Raw genomic sequence first — 15,660 nt, forward strand, 5'->3', positions numbered from 1 at the left:
ATTGGGGGACTTTTTTGATTTTTTTTGAACAAAAAATATTTTCTACACTAAAAAGGTGGGGGATTGAGTTAGGCCTTATAGTGGGCTAGCAATAATATGGTTTAAAATCGCTTTTGGCGAGAATCAAACCTAAAGACCTCTCAGTTATATGTGAAGAGGAAAACCACTAAAATGTAGTAAAAATGATATCTAATGGTTGAACTTAAACCTAAAAAGTTTGGATTTTGATTGAAGCTAAACCCAAATTTGGGTTTGTATTTCCATATTTGGTTGACCCAAGATTTTGGGGGCCCTACCTTTTTTTTTTTTTTTTTTTTCATTTTTTCAGAAGCAACAGGCGAATGATTTATTGAAGTGGCCGACAGATGGGTCTCTCAACTGGTAGGGTCCTAGCTACAAAATGGTAACATTTTAAGAAACTACGAGCCGTTCGATTTTTGGGCCATTGATGATCAACGGTCTAGGTTAAAATCCTTTTATGCTTTGCAATTTTTAGATTTTGATCTAATTGTTCATATATTTTTTTTCAAATCTAACAATAAAATAAAGTCAACGATAGAAATTTAAAATTCAACGTCAAAATAATAAAACAAATTTTTTAAGAACATATACACTTTACTTTTGGATGGTGTGTGTATTGAAGTTTCGTTGGTTGTTTGTATTGTAACATCCCACATCGTCTAGGGGGTCGATCCTGTAAGCCTTATATGTATATTTCCATCTCTACCTAGCACGAGGCCTTTTGGGAGCTCGCTGGCTTTGGGTTCCGTAAGAACTCCGAAGTTAAGCGAGTTCGCATGAGAGCAATCCCAGGATGGGTAACCCATTGGAAGTTCTCGTGTGAGTTCCCAAAACCAAAACCGTGAGGACGTGGTCAGGACTCAATGCGGACAATATCGTGCTACGGTGGAGTCGTGCCCGAGATGTGATAGGGCCCGGCCCGGGATGTGATGACACACCCCGACCCAGAAAGTCCACTTGGACCCTGAATCGAGCTGTGCTGGCCGACACCTGGAAGGTGACGAAGCCATAAAATGTAATAGTGTATAAAAAGTGAATGAATTTGAATCCAAAAGTGTCTAAAATACCAGAGTGCGCCACGAGTGGGAGCGAACCCATTTCACGCGCGATGTCAGAGCATAAGTAAGGTACAGTAATGTGGGTAAGAATCATACCCTCAAAATATCCATCAATACTAAGATTCGCCACAGATTCTTGTCGATATAAACTCAGCAGCTAAAATCTGGAGGGCACCAAACAAAAGGTGTGAGTAAGCAGTAAAACCAAGCTTCCCAAAGTTACTACCTCTCTAAAAGTAATGCCCCTAAATGTAAAACCCGTATCGTTTTCCATAAGATAGTACAACATATATACATATATCCAAACCATACTCGGAAATGACCAAAACCATGGTTTGCCATCAAATCCACCATACATTAATAAGTAGGCCAAATGAACTAAATCAATACAAAGTGATATATCAGTCAGAGTCATCTAAAATGACATATACAACTTATCCATATCTCATCAATCATGGCTAGCATATAAGTCGGAGTCACCTATAGTGACCTGTACGACTTATTCATATCTCATCAATGCTGGCTAGCATATAAGTCAGAGTCACCTATAGTGACCTGTACGACTTATCCATATCTCATAAATCCTGGCTAGCATATAAGTCGGAGTCACCTATAGTGACCTGTACGACTTATCCATATCTCATCAATCCTGGCTAGCCCATAGCTCAATAAGTATACCTGCACACGAGTCGGAACCACCTAAAGTGGTTTGCACGACAGGACTGGGTGTAAATAAATACGCTCAAGTGCTACGATCAAGTGAAGGCTGGGCGAATAATCGCGGGTCACCTACAAGTCGGAACCACCTAAAGTGGTATGTACGACAGGACTGTGCACCTACCTTGAATCCAAGGTGAGCATAAGGTGCGGGAGGTGAACATCACGTGAAGGACTGTGCCCTGGCCACGGACGGGAGCACTAACAACTGGGTGCAGGTTTATGAGCTCTCAATGTATCTCAATATAACATGTGCAACTCATGGCAACCAGTACGACAGTATCGAAGTTGCCTAACTCATAACTGTAGTCATGCTATAACTTAATCGATTCAATTAATACCATAAACTCACCTGAACTTACCTGGGTGTCCTGAGTTCACCTTTGCACTTGAAAGCATTCCCAATAATTATATGCAAGTAATATACATATGGATATATCATGATGCAATCTACTACTCAACCATGTCGTAGCATTTTCAATTATAAACAATATGGTGTGAAGTGTACAATCAATAACGCCCTACTCCCAAACTACTTATTTTCAGGGATAATTATCCATAACAATCCAATTAACTCTAATTTAACTAACTAATTCACAAAACTAAAACTTGTCTTTACCAATTTCCTTCGCATTACTCAATTTCCCCAAGCAAGGCTTTTGTCTCAAATATTTTATGGCTGCATCTAACGTCTCGTTAGACTGCCTACGTACCCTAAATAGGGATCAAGCCATTCGTAATTCATATAGGTACTTCAAGCATTCACAATAATTATATGAAGGTAATATACCTAATCAATTTAAAAGTGTCGATAGAACTCTCAATAATATGTACAATAAAAAGGAAAAGATCCACTCACCTGGAGTCCACGCTATACTTCTCTAGCACGCGCATCGAGGTCCTGAATGATTGGTCCCTGTGACCAATTATCAAATCACATCTCAGAACTCTTATCCGTAGAATATGTAATTCACATAAAACACAACCTCAACGACATTCTAAAATAGCTTGAGATCCATTGACCACAAGTCAACCGTCGATCAAAGATCGACGGTAGGGTTTACAACCCTGTATAACTTGACCCGGAAGATCCGCATATCAGATTTTCAATCCGCAACTCCCAACGATCCACAATATGTTTCTAAAATAACATATTAAAATTTCATTACGATCCAATGGTCAGATCTCCGCCAATTGCCTAAAACAAGTGGACGTGAACATTTATTTGACTAACTTACAAATCCAATTCAGGAAGATCCGTAAGTCGGATTCCGGATCCGTAAATTCCTATGATCTTTAAATATTACGTATTATAATGTATCCAATTTTGGTGACGATCCAACGGTCGGATCATCGATTTACATTTTTATCAAGTAACGTATCATAACGAATTTAGGTTCCAACGATCAACCTACGTCATTCAAATGACAAAACTGAATTCAAAACATTCGACATAGCCTAAAAATAGCATTGGCGGCTCACTGGCCACGCGCCGCCGCCGCACGCGCAGCCGCGGGTGGCGGTCGGCCACCCCGACTCGCCGGAAAATCCAACTATTTCCAAAAATTCTCAAACTTGACATAAATGAAGATCTCAGTGAGTGGAGCAACTTTCATACCTGCCACGAAGTCCAAAAGTGGACGGAAGATGGTCAATTTTGCCCACGAAGCCGACGGGTGCCTAAAACTTCCCGACGTCGATTCGTCGTCTACGGTGGTCCAACGGGGTCAAGGTTGGTTGAGTTTTGCTCCTGGGATGATGGGCTACAAAGCCCAAGTGGTGGCATCGGCCATCGCTTTGCCGATTTGCCGGAAAATGGAGAAGGGTGGTCGGAGCACCATTGATTTTCGTCAACTTTCGTGGCCTCAAACATCCACATCCCGTGGTTAATCAAGGTGGTTCTTGGGTGGGTTTTGTAGAGGGGAATGAGAGCTTCAAGATGGTGGTGGCGGCATCGAAAAAATCCACCGGAGTTGACCGGAATCGGCCTTGAAAAATGGACCCGCGGTGGGTGCGGGTATGGGTGCACGGGAAGCTTTTCCCCTGGTTTTTTTTTTTTTTTTTTTTTTTTTTTTCTTTCTTCTTTCTTTCTGATTGGGCTTCCCCCCACAAAGTGGGGATTTAATTTAAATAAACACTAACCTTGAATAACCAATTTCGAACGTACGTAACTATACTGTTATAATCCGGACTCGCAAACGGCTTTCGCCTATACGTTCGTACCAATGAGTACTACGAGGATATGCTAAAAGAATAAGTCCCACATCTTTCAAGTCGATGGTCAACGGAAGTCAAAGTCCTTGCCTCTAGGGCAATTTTGTAAATTCACGCTTTTAAAATAAAATAAAAACGTAAAATTTGGAACGGGTTGTTACATGTGACATGTATACTGAAGATTGATTGGTGTGTGTATTATAGTTTGATTAGTTGGTGTGATCTGTTCGGTTTTGAAAATTTTGTCCAAATTTAATTTTTTTAATGTCAAAACATTTGTCAAATTAAATTAAAATAATATGATTCAAAAGTTCAAAAAAAAAAAAAATCTTTTTATTCCTAAATTTGGATCTTGATAGTTGGGTGATATTCATTGTTCATAGACTTAAATTCCGTCTTTTAATGGACTAAATATTTGGGTTTGGGTCTAAGAGTTGGAGCTGGTCTAAAGACTTTAATAAAATCTTTTTATTCCTAAAAGAGTATTGCCTCATATGATAAAGTCCCTATAGTATATATCCTAAATTAGATGTTTACATAATTTTATGTGATAATTTCAGTAGAAGCTAATTCTTTTAGTTAATTGAATTGATTTTATTGTAAAATATTTTTTGCGAACATTATTACCCAAAAAAGTTCAAAATTCTCGAAGCCAAATTTTATTCTTTAGAACTACAATAGCTTCACTATTGGCTATGTCATGGTCTATTATTTCTAATCAGAATCAGACTTCGACTCTTTGCAACCCTTGGTCAACTAAATGAGTTATTAATTCAAAGCACTGTTCTAAAAATTTCCACCTAGCGCGCTTAAGCCCCCGCCTAGGTGTTAGGCAGCTGGTCACCGCCCTAATTAATGCTTAGGCATTTGAAAATTAAGAAATGACTCCTAAACCTACTGAGGAGCCCGCCAAGACCTACCTAGGCACCCGCCCAGGTTGCTACTCATTTAGATTGAAAATAGATAATTTTCATTTTGCATTTATTTTTTTCAATAAATTGTAAGAGACTTGTTGAATACTTAAATGAACACACATTATATGTTTGTTTCCCATGTTTTCATTATGTTCCAATAGCATAATATATATGTCATTCTATTTTGTAGTTCATAATGAAATTATATATATTTTAAGTATAAATAGACATTTATTTATACGAAATATAATAGATATAATTAAATCTGCCTCGTCCGCCTAGGCACCTGCCTGGATCCAGCCTAGCCACCTAGGCGCTCGGCCCCAACCAGCTGCCTTACTAGCGTCTAGCGTCTTTTAAAACCTTGATTAAAGTAACTTGATAATAATTTTGTTTTCAATTTTTAATTTTTAGTTTTTACTTTTCTATTATGAAATTAACCAAAATAGTTCATGAAATTAGCATAATTCATCAATATGGTTCTTGTGATTGAAATTACTAGAAGTGATCCCTGAGTTTGTTAATTATCAATTATTTTAGTCATTTCATTAAAAATATCCATTAAATAAGGATCAAATGATAAAAATAACCTCAATTCAATAAACAATTGGCCATAATAATTTGACAAAAAATTGAAGATAATTTTGTATTTTTATAAAATAATCAAAATAATTGAAGATGAATAAAATCAGAAATCTCACAACAAAGCGAGGAATTGCATAACAATTTCAGGAATCAGCTAAAAAGTCAAAGATAAAATATAAACAAAAGAAGAAATGAACCTTCCCCACGCGATGGGCTGCGACTTTGACTGATTGAGAGCCCTCCATCCGCCTGCTCCTCCGTCTTCCTCCCAAACCTTTTACCTTTCTTTCTTTCCTCTCCAAAACTGGCGAGCTGAGATTTCAACCTCTCTCTCTAAGAAGCAGCGGCTTTCTTTCCCAAACGCAATCTGCAATTTAATCAAACAGCCACCGAATTTTCTGGAATCCGGTCAACGAAGAGATGCTTCGGATTTTGATCGGTCAACGCCAGCTGCTTACCTGAGCTCCAACAGACCCAACAGCGATGCTGTCCTCCGCCTCTGTTTCTGTATGGCTGATTCTGCTGTTTGGCTTCTTTCACCTCCATAAGCTCGCTGCCAACGTAGAAGGTATGTCTGTGTCTGTGTGTTTTTGAATTTGGGTGTGTTTGGTTGCGGGAATTGGAATGAGCTAATGAATGAATGAATGAATGAATGAATGATTGGATTTGACAGGTGACGCATTGAACGCGTTGAAGACCAATCTAGCTGATCCAAACAATGTTCTGCAGAGTTGGGATCCGACTCTCCTCTCTCACTACTAATATATTACAAATATTAAATGTGCAAGGATAAAGAGTTTTTGTTTTTAAGATTGTAAGTCTTTCTCAAAAGTTTACACCTCCATTTACAAAATCTCCAAGCGTATACAAACAATTTTGACGATTTGGATCGTTGAAATTAGTTTTGGAGAATTCGTAAAACGATAGATTGACAAACACTAGAGTTTATTTATACTTTCATTAAGTATAACATAAGATTTTGTGGTATCCACTTGTGTAAATATTTTAAATTGAAGATCAAATTCATTCATTATATTCATATAGGGTCAAGGAGTGTAGTTATAAAAAATCATCAAAATCGGAGTTAAAATAACCTTTAAATCGTAATTTTTTCGTTTATAACCGTTGAAAAGCTTTGTCCCGTTACTTGATCTCTGAATGTTTTTTTTTTGTGATTTTTTGCTGATGTGATCTCCAAGCATATACAAACAATTTTGACGGTTTGGATCGTTGAAATTAGTTTTGGAGAATTCGTAAAACGATAGATTGACTAACACTTAGAGTTTATTTATACTTTTATTAAGTATAACATAAGATTTGTGGTATTCACTTGTGTAAATATTTTAAATTGCAGATCGAATTCATTCATTGTATTCATATAGGGTCAAGGAGTGTAGTTATAAAAAATCATCAAAATCGGAGTTAAAATAACCGTTAAATCGTAATTTTTCGTTTATAACCGTTGAAAAGCTTTGTCCCGTTACTTGATCTCTGAATGTTTTTTTTTTGTGATTTTTTTCTAATGTGATCTCCAAGCATATACAAACAATTTTGACAGTTTGGATCGTTGAAATTAGTTTTGGAGAATTCGTAAAACGATAGATTGACTAACACTTAGAGTTTATTTATACTTTCATTAAGTATAACATAAGATTTTGTAGTATCCACTTGTGTAAATATTTTAAATTGAAGATAGAATTCATTCATTGTATTCATATAGGGTCAAGGAGTGTAGTTATAAAAAATCATCAAAATCGGAGTTAAAATAACCGTTAAATCATGATTTTTCGTTTATAACCGTTGAAAAGCTTTGTCCCGTTACTTGATCTCTGAATGTTTTTTTTTTGTGATTTTTTGCTGATGTGATCTCCAAGCATATACAAACAATTTTGACGGTTTGGATCGTTGAAATTAGTTTTGGAGAATTCGAAAAACGATAGATTGACTAACACAGTTTATTTATACTTTTATTAAGTATAACATAAGATTTTGTGGTATTCACTTGTGTAAATATTTTAAATTGAAGATCGAATTCATTCATTGTATTCATATAGGGTCAAGGAGTGTAGTTATAAAAAATCATCAAAATCGGAGTTAAAATAACCGTTAAATCGTGATTTTTCGTTTATAACCGTTGAAAAGCTTTGTCCCGTTACTTGATCTCTGAATGTTTTTTTTTTTTTGTGATTTTTTGCTGATGTGATCTCCAAGCATATACAAACAATTTTGACGGTTTGGATCATTGAAATTAGTTTTGGAGAATTCGTAAAACGATAGATTGACTAACATTTAGAGTTTATTTATACTTTCATTAAGTATAACATAAGATTTTGTGGTATCCACTTGTGTAAATATTTTAAATTGAAGATCGAATTCATTCATTGTATTCATATAGGGTCAAGGAGTGTAGTTATAAAAAATCATCAAAATCGGAGTTAAAATAGCCGTTAAATCGTGATTTTTCGTTTATAACCGTTGAAAAGCTTTGTCCCGTTACTTGATCTCTGAATGTTTTTTTTTGTGATTTTTTGCTGATGTGATCTCCAAGCATATACAAACAATTTTGACGGTTTGGATCGTTGAAATTAGTTTTGGAGAATTCGTAAAATGATAGATTGACTAACACTTAGAGTTTATTTATACTTTTGTTAAGTATAACATAAGATTTTGTGGTATTCACTTGTGTAAATATTTTAAATTGAAGATCGAATTCATTCATTGTATTCATATAGGGTCAAGGAGTGTAGTTATAAAAAAATTATCAAAATCGGAGTTAAAATAACCGTTAAATCGTGATTTTTCGTTTATAACCGTTGAAAATCTTTGTCCCGTTACTTGATCTCTGAATGTTTTTTTTTTTGTGATTTTTTGCTGATGTGATCTCCAAGCATATACAAACAATTTTGACGGTTTGGATCGTTGAAATTAGTTTTGGAGAATTCGTAAAACGATAGATTGACTAACACTTAGAGTTTATTTATACTTTCATTAAGTATAACATAAGATTTTGTAGTATCCACTTGTGTAAATATTTTAAATTGAAGATCGAATTCATTCGTTGTATTCATATAGGATCAAGGAGTGTAGTTATAAAAAACCATCAAAATCGGAGTTAAAATAACCGTTAAATCATGATTTTTCGTTTATAACCGTTGAAAAGCTTTGTCCCGTTACTTGATCTTTGAATGTTTTTTTTTTGTGATTTTTTGCTGATGTGATCTCCAAACATATACAAACAATTTTGACGGTTTGGATCGTTGAAATTAGTTTTGGAGAATTCGTAAAACGATAGATTGGCTAACACTTAGAGTTTATTTATACTTTTATTAAGTATAACATAAGATTTTGTGGTATTCACTTGTGTAAATATTTTAAATTGAAGATCGAATTCATTCATTGTATTCATATAGGTTCAAGGAGTGTAGTTATAAAAAATCATCAAAATCGGAGTTAAAATAACCGTTAAATCGTGATTTTTCGTTTATAACCGTTGAAAAGCTTTGTCCCGTTACTTGATCTCTGAATGTTTTTTTTTTTTGTGATTTTTTGCTGATGTGATCTCCAAGCATATACAAACAATTTTGACGGTTTGGATCATTGAAATTAGTTTTGGAGAATTCGTAAAACGATAGATTGACTAACATTTAGAGTTTATTTATACTTTCATTAAGTATAACATAAGATTTTGTGGTATCCACTTGTGTAAATATTTTAAATTGAAGATCGAATTCATTCATTGTATTCATATAGGGTCAAGGAGTGTAGTTATAAAAAATCATCAAAATCGGAGTTAAAATAGCCGTTAAATCGTGATTTTTCGTTTATAACCGTTGAAAAGCTTTGTCCCGTTACTTGATCTCTGAATGTTTTTTTTTTGTGATTTTTTGCTGATGTGATCTCCAAGCATATACAAACAATTTTGACGTTTGGATCGTTGAAATTAGTTTTGGAGAATTCGTAAAATGATAGATTGACTAACACTTAGAGTTTATTTATACTTTTGTTAAGTATAACATAAGATTTTGTGGTATTCACTTGTGTAAATATTTTAAATTGAAGATCGAATTCATTCATTGTATTCATATAGGGTCAAGGAGTGTAGTTATAAAAAAATTATCAAAATCGGAGTTAAAATAACCGTTAAATCGTGATTTTTCGTTTATAACCGTTGAAAATCTTTGTCCCGTTACTTGATCTCTGAATGTTTTTTTTTTTGTGATTTTTTGCTGATGTGATCTCCAAGCATATACAAACAATTTTGACGGTTTGGATCGTTGAAATTAGTTTTGGAGAATTCGTAAAACGATAGATTGACTAACACTTAGAGTTTATTTATACTTTCATTAAGTATAACATAAGATTTTGTAGTATCCACTTGTGTAAATATTTTAAATTGAAGATCGAATTCATTCATTGTATTCATATAGGATCAAGGAGTGTAGTTATAAAAAACCATCAAAATCGGAGTTAAAATAACCGTTAAATCATGATTTTTCGTTTATAACCGTTGAAAAGCTTTGTCCCGTTACTTGATCTTTGAATGTTTTTTTTTTGTGATTTTTTTGCTGATGTGATCTCGAAACATATACAAACAATTTTGACGGTTTGGATCGTTGAAATTAGTTTTGGAGAATTCGTAAAACGATAGATTGGCTAACACTTAGAGTTTATTTATACTTTTATTAAGTATAACATAAGATTTTGTGGTATTCACTTGTGTAAATATTTTAAATTGAAGATCGAATTCATTCATTGTATTCATATAGGGTCAAGGAGTGTAGTTATAAAAAATCATCAAAATCGGAGTTAAAATAACCGTTAAATCGTGATTTTTCGTTTATAACCGTTGAAAAGCTTTGTCCCGTTACTTGATCTCTGAATGTTTTTTTTTTGTAATTTTTTGCTGATGTGATCTCCAAGCATATAGAAACAATTTTGACGGTTTGGATCGTTGAAATTAGTTTTGGAGAATTCGTAAAACGATAGATTAACTAACACTTAGAGTTTATTTATACTTTCATTAAGTATAACATAAGATTTTGTGGTATCCACTTGTGTAAATATTTTAAATTGAAGATCGAATTCATTCATTGTATTCATATAGGGTCAAGGAGTGTAGTTATAAAAAATCATCAAAATCGGAGTTAAAATAACCGTTAAATCGTGATTTTTCGTTTATAACCGTTGAAAAGCTTTGTCTCGTTACTTGATCTCTGAATGTTTTTTTTTTGTGATTTTTTTCTGATGTGATCTCCAAGCGTATACAAACAATTTTGACGATTTGGATCGTTGAAATTAGTTTTGGAGAATTCGTAAAACGATAGATTGACTAACACTTAGAGTTTATTTATACTTTCATTAAGTATAACATAAGATTTTGTGGTATCCACTTGTGTAAATATTTTAAATTTAAGATCGAATTCATTCATTGTATTCATATAGGGTCAAGGAGTGTAGTTATAAAAAATCATCAAAATCGGAGTTAAAATAGCCGTTAAATCGTGATTTTTCGTTTATAACCGTTGAAAAGATTTGTCCCGTTACTTGATCTCTGAATGTTTTTTTTTTGTGATTTTTTGCTGATGTGATCTCCAAGCATATACAAACAATTTTGACGGTTTGGATCGTTGAAATTAGTTTTGGAGAATTCGTAAAATGATAGATTGACTAACACTTAGAGTTTATTTATACTTTTGTTAAGTATAACATAAGATTTTGTGGTATTCACTTGTGTAAATATTTTAAATTGAAGATCGAATTCATTCATTGTATTCATATAGGGTCAAGGAGTGTAGTTATAAAAAGATTATCAAAATCGGAGTTAAAATAACCGTTAAATCGTGATTTTTCGTTTATAACCGTTGAAAATCTTTGTCCCGTTACTTGATCTCTGAATGTTTTTTTTTTGTGATTTTTTGCTGATGTGATCTCCAAGCATATACAAACAATTTTGACGGTTTGGATCGTTGAAATTAGTTTTGGAGAATTCGTAAAACGATAGATTGACTAACACTTAGAGTTTATTTATACTTTCATTAAGTATAACATAAGATTTTGTAGTATCCACTTGTGTAAATATTTTAAATTGAAGATCGAATTCATTCATTGTATTCATATAGGATCAAGGAGTGTAGTTATAAAAAACCATCAAAATCGGAGTTAAAATAACCGTTAAATCATGATTTTTCGTTTATAACCGTTGAAAAGCTTTGTCCCGTTACTTGATCTTTGAATGTTTTTTTTTTGTGATTTTTTTGCTGATGTGATCTCCAAACATATACAAACAATTTTGACGGTTTGGATCGTTGAAATTAGTTTTGGAGAATTCGTAAAACGATAGATTGGCTAACACTTAGAGTTTATTTATACTTTTATTAAGTATAACATAAGATTTTGTGGTATTCACTTGTGTAAATATTTTAAATTGAAGATCGAATTCATTCATTGTATTCATATAGGGTCAAGGAGTGTAGTTATAAAAAATCATCAAAATCGGAGTTAAAATAACCGTTAAATCGTGATTTTTCGTTTATAACCGTTGAAAAGCTTTGTCCCGTTACTTGATCTCTGAATGTTTTTTTTTTTTGTGATTTTTTGCTGATGTGATCTCCAAGCATATACAAACAATTTTGACGGTTTGGATCATTGAAATTAGTTTTGGAGAATTCGTAAAACGATAGATTGACTAACATTTAGAGTTTATTTATACTTTCATTAAGTATAACATAAGATTTTGTGGTATCCACTTGTGTAAATATTTTAAATTGAAGATCGAATTCATTCATTGTATTCATATAGGGTCAAGGAGTGTAGTTATAAAAAATCATCAAAATCGGAGTTAAAATAGCCGTTAAATCGTGATTTTTCGTTTATAACCGTTGAAAAGCTTTGTCCCGTTACTTGATCTCTGAATGTTTTTTTTTTGTGATTTTTTGCTGATGTGATCTCCAAGCATATACAAACAATTTTGACGGTTTGGATCGTTTAAATTAGTTTTGGAGAATTCGTAAAATGATAGATTGACTAACACTTAGAGTTTATTTATACTTTTGTTAAGTATAACATAAGATTTTGTGGTATTCACTTGTGTAAATATTTTAAATTGAAGATCGAATTCATTCATTGTATTCATATAGGGTCAAGGAGTGTAGTTATAAAAAAATTATCAAAATCGGAGTTAAAATAACCGTTAAATCGTGATTTTTCGTTTATAACCGTTGAAAATCTTTGTCCCGTTACTTGATCTCTGAATGTTTTTTTTTTGTGATTTTTTGCTGATGTGATCTCCAAGCATATACAAACAATTTTGACGGTTTGGATCGTTGAAATTAGTTTTGGAGAATTCGTAAAACGATAGATTGACTAACACTTAGAGTTTATTTATACTTTCATTAAGTATAACATAAGATTTTGTAGTATCCACTTGTGTAAATATTTTAAATTGAAGATCGAATTCATTCATTGTATTCATATAGGATCAAGGAGTGTAGTTATAAAAAACCATCAAAATCGGAGTTAAAATAACCGTTAAATCATGATTTTTCGTTTATGACCGTTGAAAAGCTTTGTCCCGTTACTTGATCTTTGAATGATTTTTTTTTGTGATTTTTTGCTGATGTGATCTCCAAACATATACAAACAATTTTGACGGTTTGGATCGTTGAAATTAGTTTTGGAGAATTCGTAAAACGATAGATTGGCTAACACTTAGAGTTTATTTATACTTTTATTAAGTATAACATAAGATTTTGTGGTATTCACTTGTGTAAATATTTTAAATTGAAGATCGAATTCATTCATTGTATTCATATAGGGTCAAGGAGTGTAGTTATAAAAAATCATCAAAATCGGAGTTAAAATAACCGTTAAATCGTGATTTTTCGTTTATAACCGTTGAAAAGCTTTGTCCCGTTACTTGATCTCTGAATGTTTTTTTTTTGTGATTTTTTGCTGATGTGATCTCCAAGCATATAGAAACAATTTTGACGGTTTGGATCGTTGAAATTAGTTTTGGAGAATTCGTAAAACGATAGATTGACTAACACTTAGAGTTTATTTATACTTTCATTAAGTATAACATAAGATTTTGTGGTATCCACTTGTGTAAATATTTTAAATTGAAGATCGAATTCATTCATTGTATTCATATAGGGTCAAGGAGTGTAGTTATAAAAAATCATCAAAATCGGAGTTAAAATAACCGTTAAATCGTGATTTTTCGTTTATAACCGTTGAAAAGCTTTGTCTCGTTACTTGATCTCTGAATGTTTTTTTTTTGTGATTTTTTTCTGATGTGATCTCCAAGCATATACAAACAATTTTGACGATTTGGATCGTTGAAATTAGTTTTGGAGAATTCGTAAAACGATAGATTGACTAACACTTAGAGTTTATTTATACTTTCATTAAGTATAACATAAGATTTTGTGGTATCCACTTGTGTAAATATTTTAAATTTAAGATCGAATTCATTCATTGTATTCATATAGGGTCAAGGAGTGTAGTTATAAAAAATCATCAAAATCGGAGTTAAAATAACCGTTAAATCGTGATTTTTCGTTTATAACCGTTGAAAAGCTTTGTCCCGTTACTTGATCTCTGAATGTTTATTTTTTATGATTTTTTGCTGATGTGATCTCAAATCATATACAAACAAGTTTGACGGTTGGGATCGTTGAAATTAGTTTTGGAGAATTCGTAAAACGATAGATTGGCTAACACTTAGAGTTTATTTATACTTTTATTAAGTATAACATAAGATTTTGTGGTATTCACTTGTGTAAATATTTTAAATTGAAGATCGAATTCATTCATTGTATTCATATAGGGTCAAGGAGTGTAGTTATAAAAAATCATCAAAATCGGAGTTAAAATAACCGTTAAATCGTGATTTTTCGTTTATAACCGTTGAAAAGCTTTGTCCCGTTACTTGATCTCTGAATGTTTTTTTTTTGTGATTTTTTGCTGATGTGATCTCCAAGCATATAGAAACAATTTTGACGGTTTGGATCGTTGAAATTAGTTTTGGAGAATTCGTAAAACGATAGATTAACTAACACTTAGAGTTTATTTATACTTTCATTAAGTATAACATAAGATTTTGTGGTATCCACTTGTGTAAATATTTTAAATTGAAGATCGAATTCATTCATTGTATTCATATAGGGTCAAGGAGTGTAGTTATAAAAAATCATCAAAATCGGAGTTAAAATAACCGTTAAATCGTGATTTTTCGTTTATAACCGTTGAAAAGCTTTGTCTCGTTACTTGATCTCTGAATGTTTTTTTTTTGTGATTTTTTTCTGATGTGATCTCCAAGCGTATACAAACAATTTTGACGATTTGGATCGTTGAAATTAGTTTTGGAGAATTCGTAAAACGATAGATTGACTAACACTTAGAGTTTATTTATACTTTCATTAAGTATAACATAAGATTTTGTGGTATCCACTTGTGTAAATATTTTAAATTTAAGATCGAATTCATTCATTGTATTCATATAGGGTCAAGGAGTGTAGTTATAAAAAATCATCAAAATCGGAGTTAAAATAGCCGTTAAATCGTGATTTTTCGTTTATAACCGTTGAAAAGATTTGTCCCGTTACTTGATCTCTGAATGTTTTTTTTTTGTGATTTTTTGCTGATGTGATCTCCAAGCATATACAAACAATTTTGACGGTTTGGATCGTTGAAATTAGTTTTGGAGAATTCGTAAAATGATAGATTGACTAACACTTAGAGTTTATTTATACTTTTGTTAAGTATAACATAAGATTTTGTGGTATTCACTTGTGTAAATATTTTAAATTGAAGATCGAATTCATTCATTGTATTCATATAGGGTCAAGGAGTGTAGTTATAAAAAGATTATCAAAATCGGAGTTAAAATAACCGTTAAATCGTGATTTTTCGTTTATAACCGTTGAAAATCTTTGTCCCGTTACTTGATCTCTGAATGTTTTTTTTTTTGTGATTTTTTGCTGATGTGATCTCCAAGCATATACAAACAATTTTGACGGTTTGGATCGTTGAAATTAGTTTTGGAGAATTCGTAAAACGATAGATTGACTAACACTTAGAGTTTATTTATACTTTCATTAAGTATAACATAAGATTTTGTAGTATCCACTTGTGTAAATATTTTAAATTGA

This window comes from the organism of the source record quoted next, unplaced genomic scaffold (assembly GCF_019419815.1).
Source record: "Pyrus x bretschneideri cultivar Hongxiangsu unplaced genomic scaffold, Pyrus_bretschneideri_v1 Contig2, whole genome shotgun sequence".
Lineage (NCBI taxonomy): Eukaryota > Viridiplantae > Streptophyta > Magnoliopsida > Rosales > Rosaceae > Pyrus > Pyrus x bretschneideri.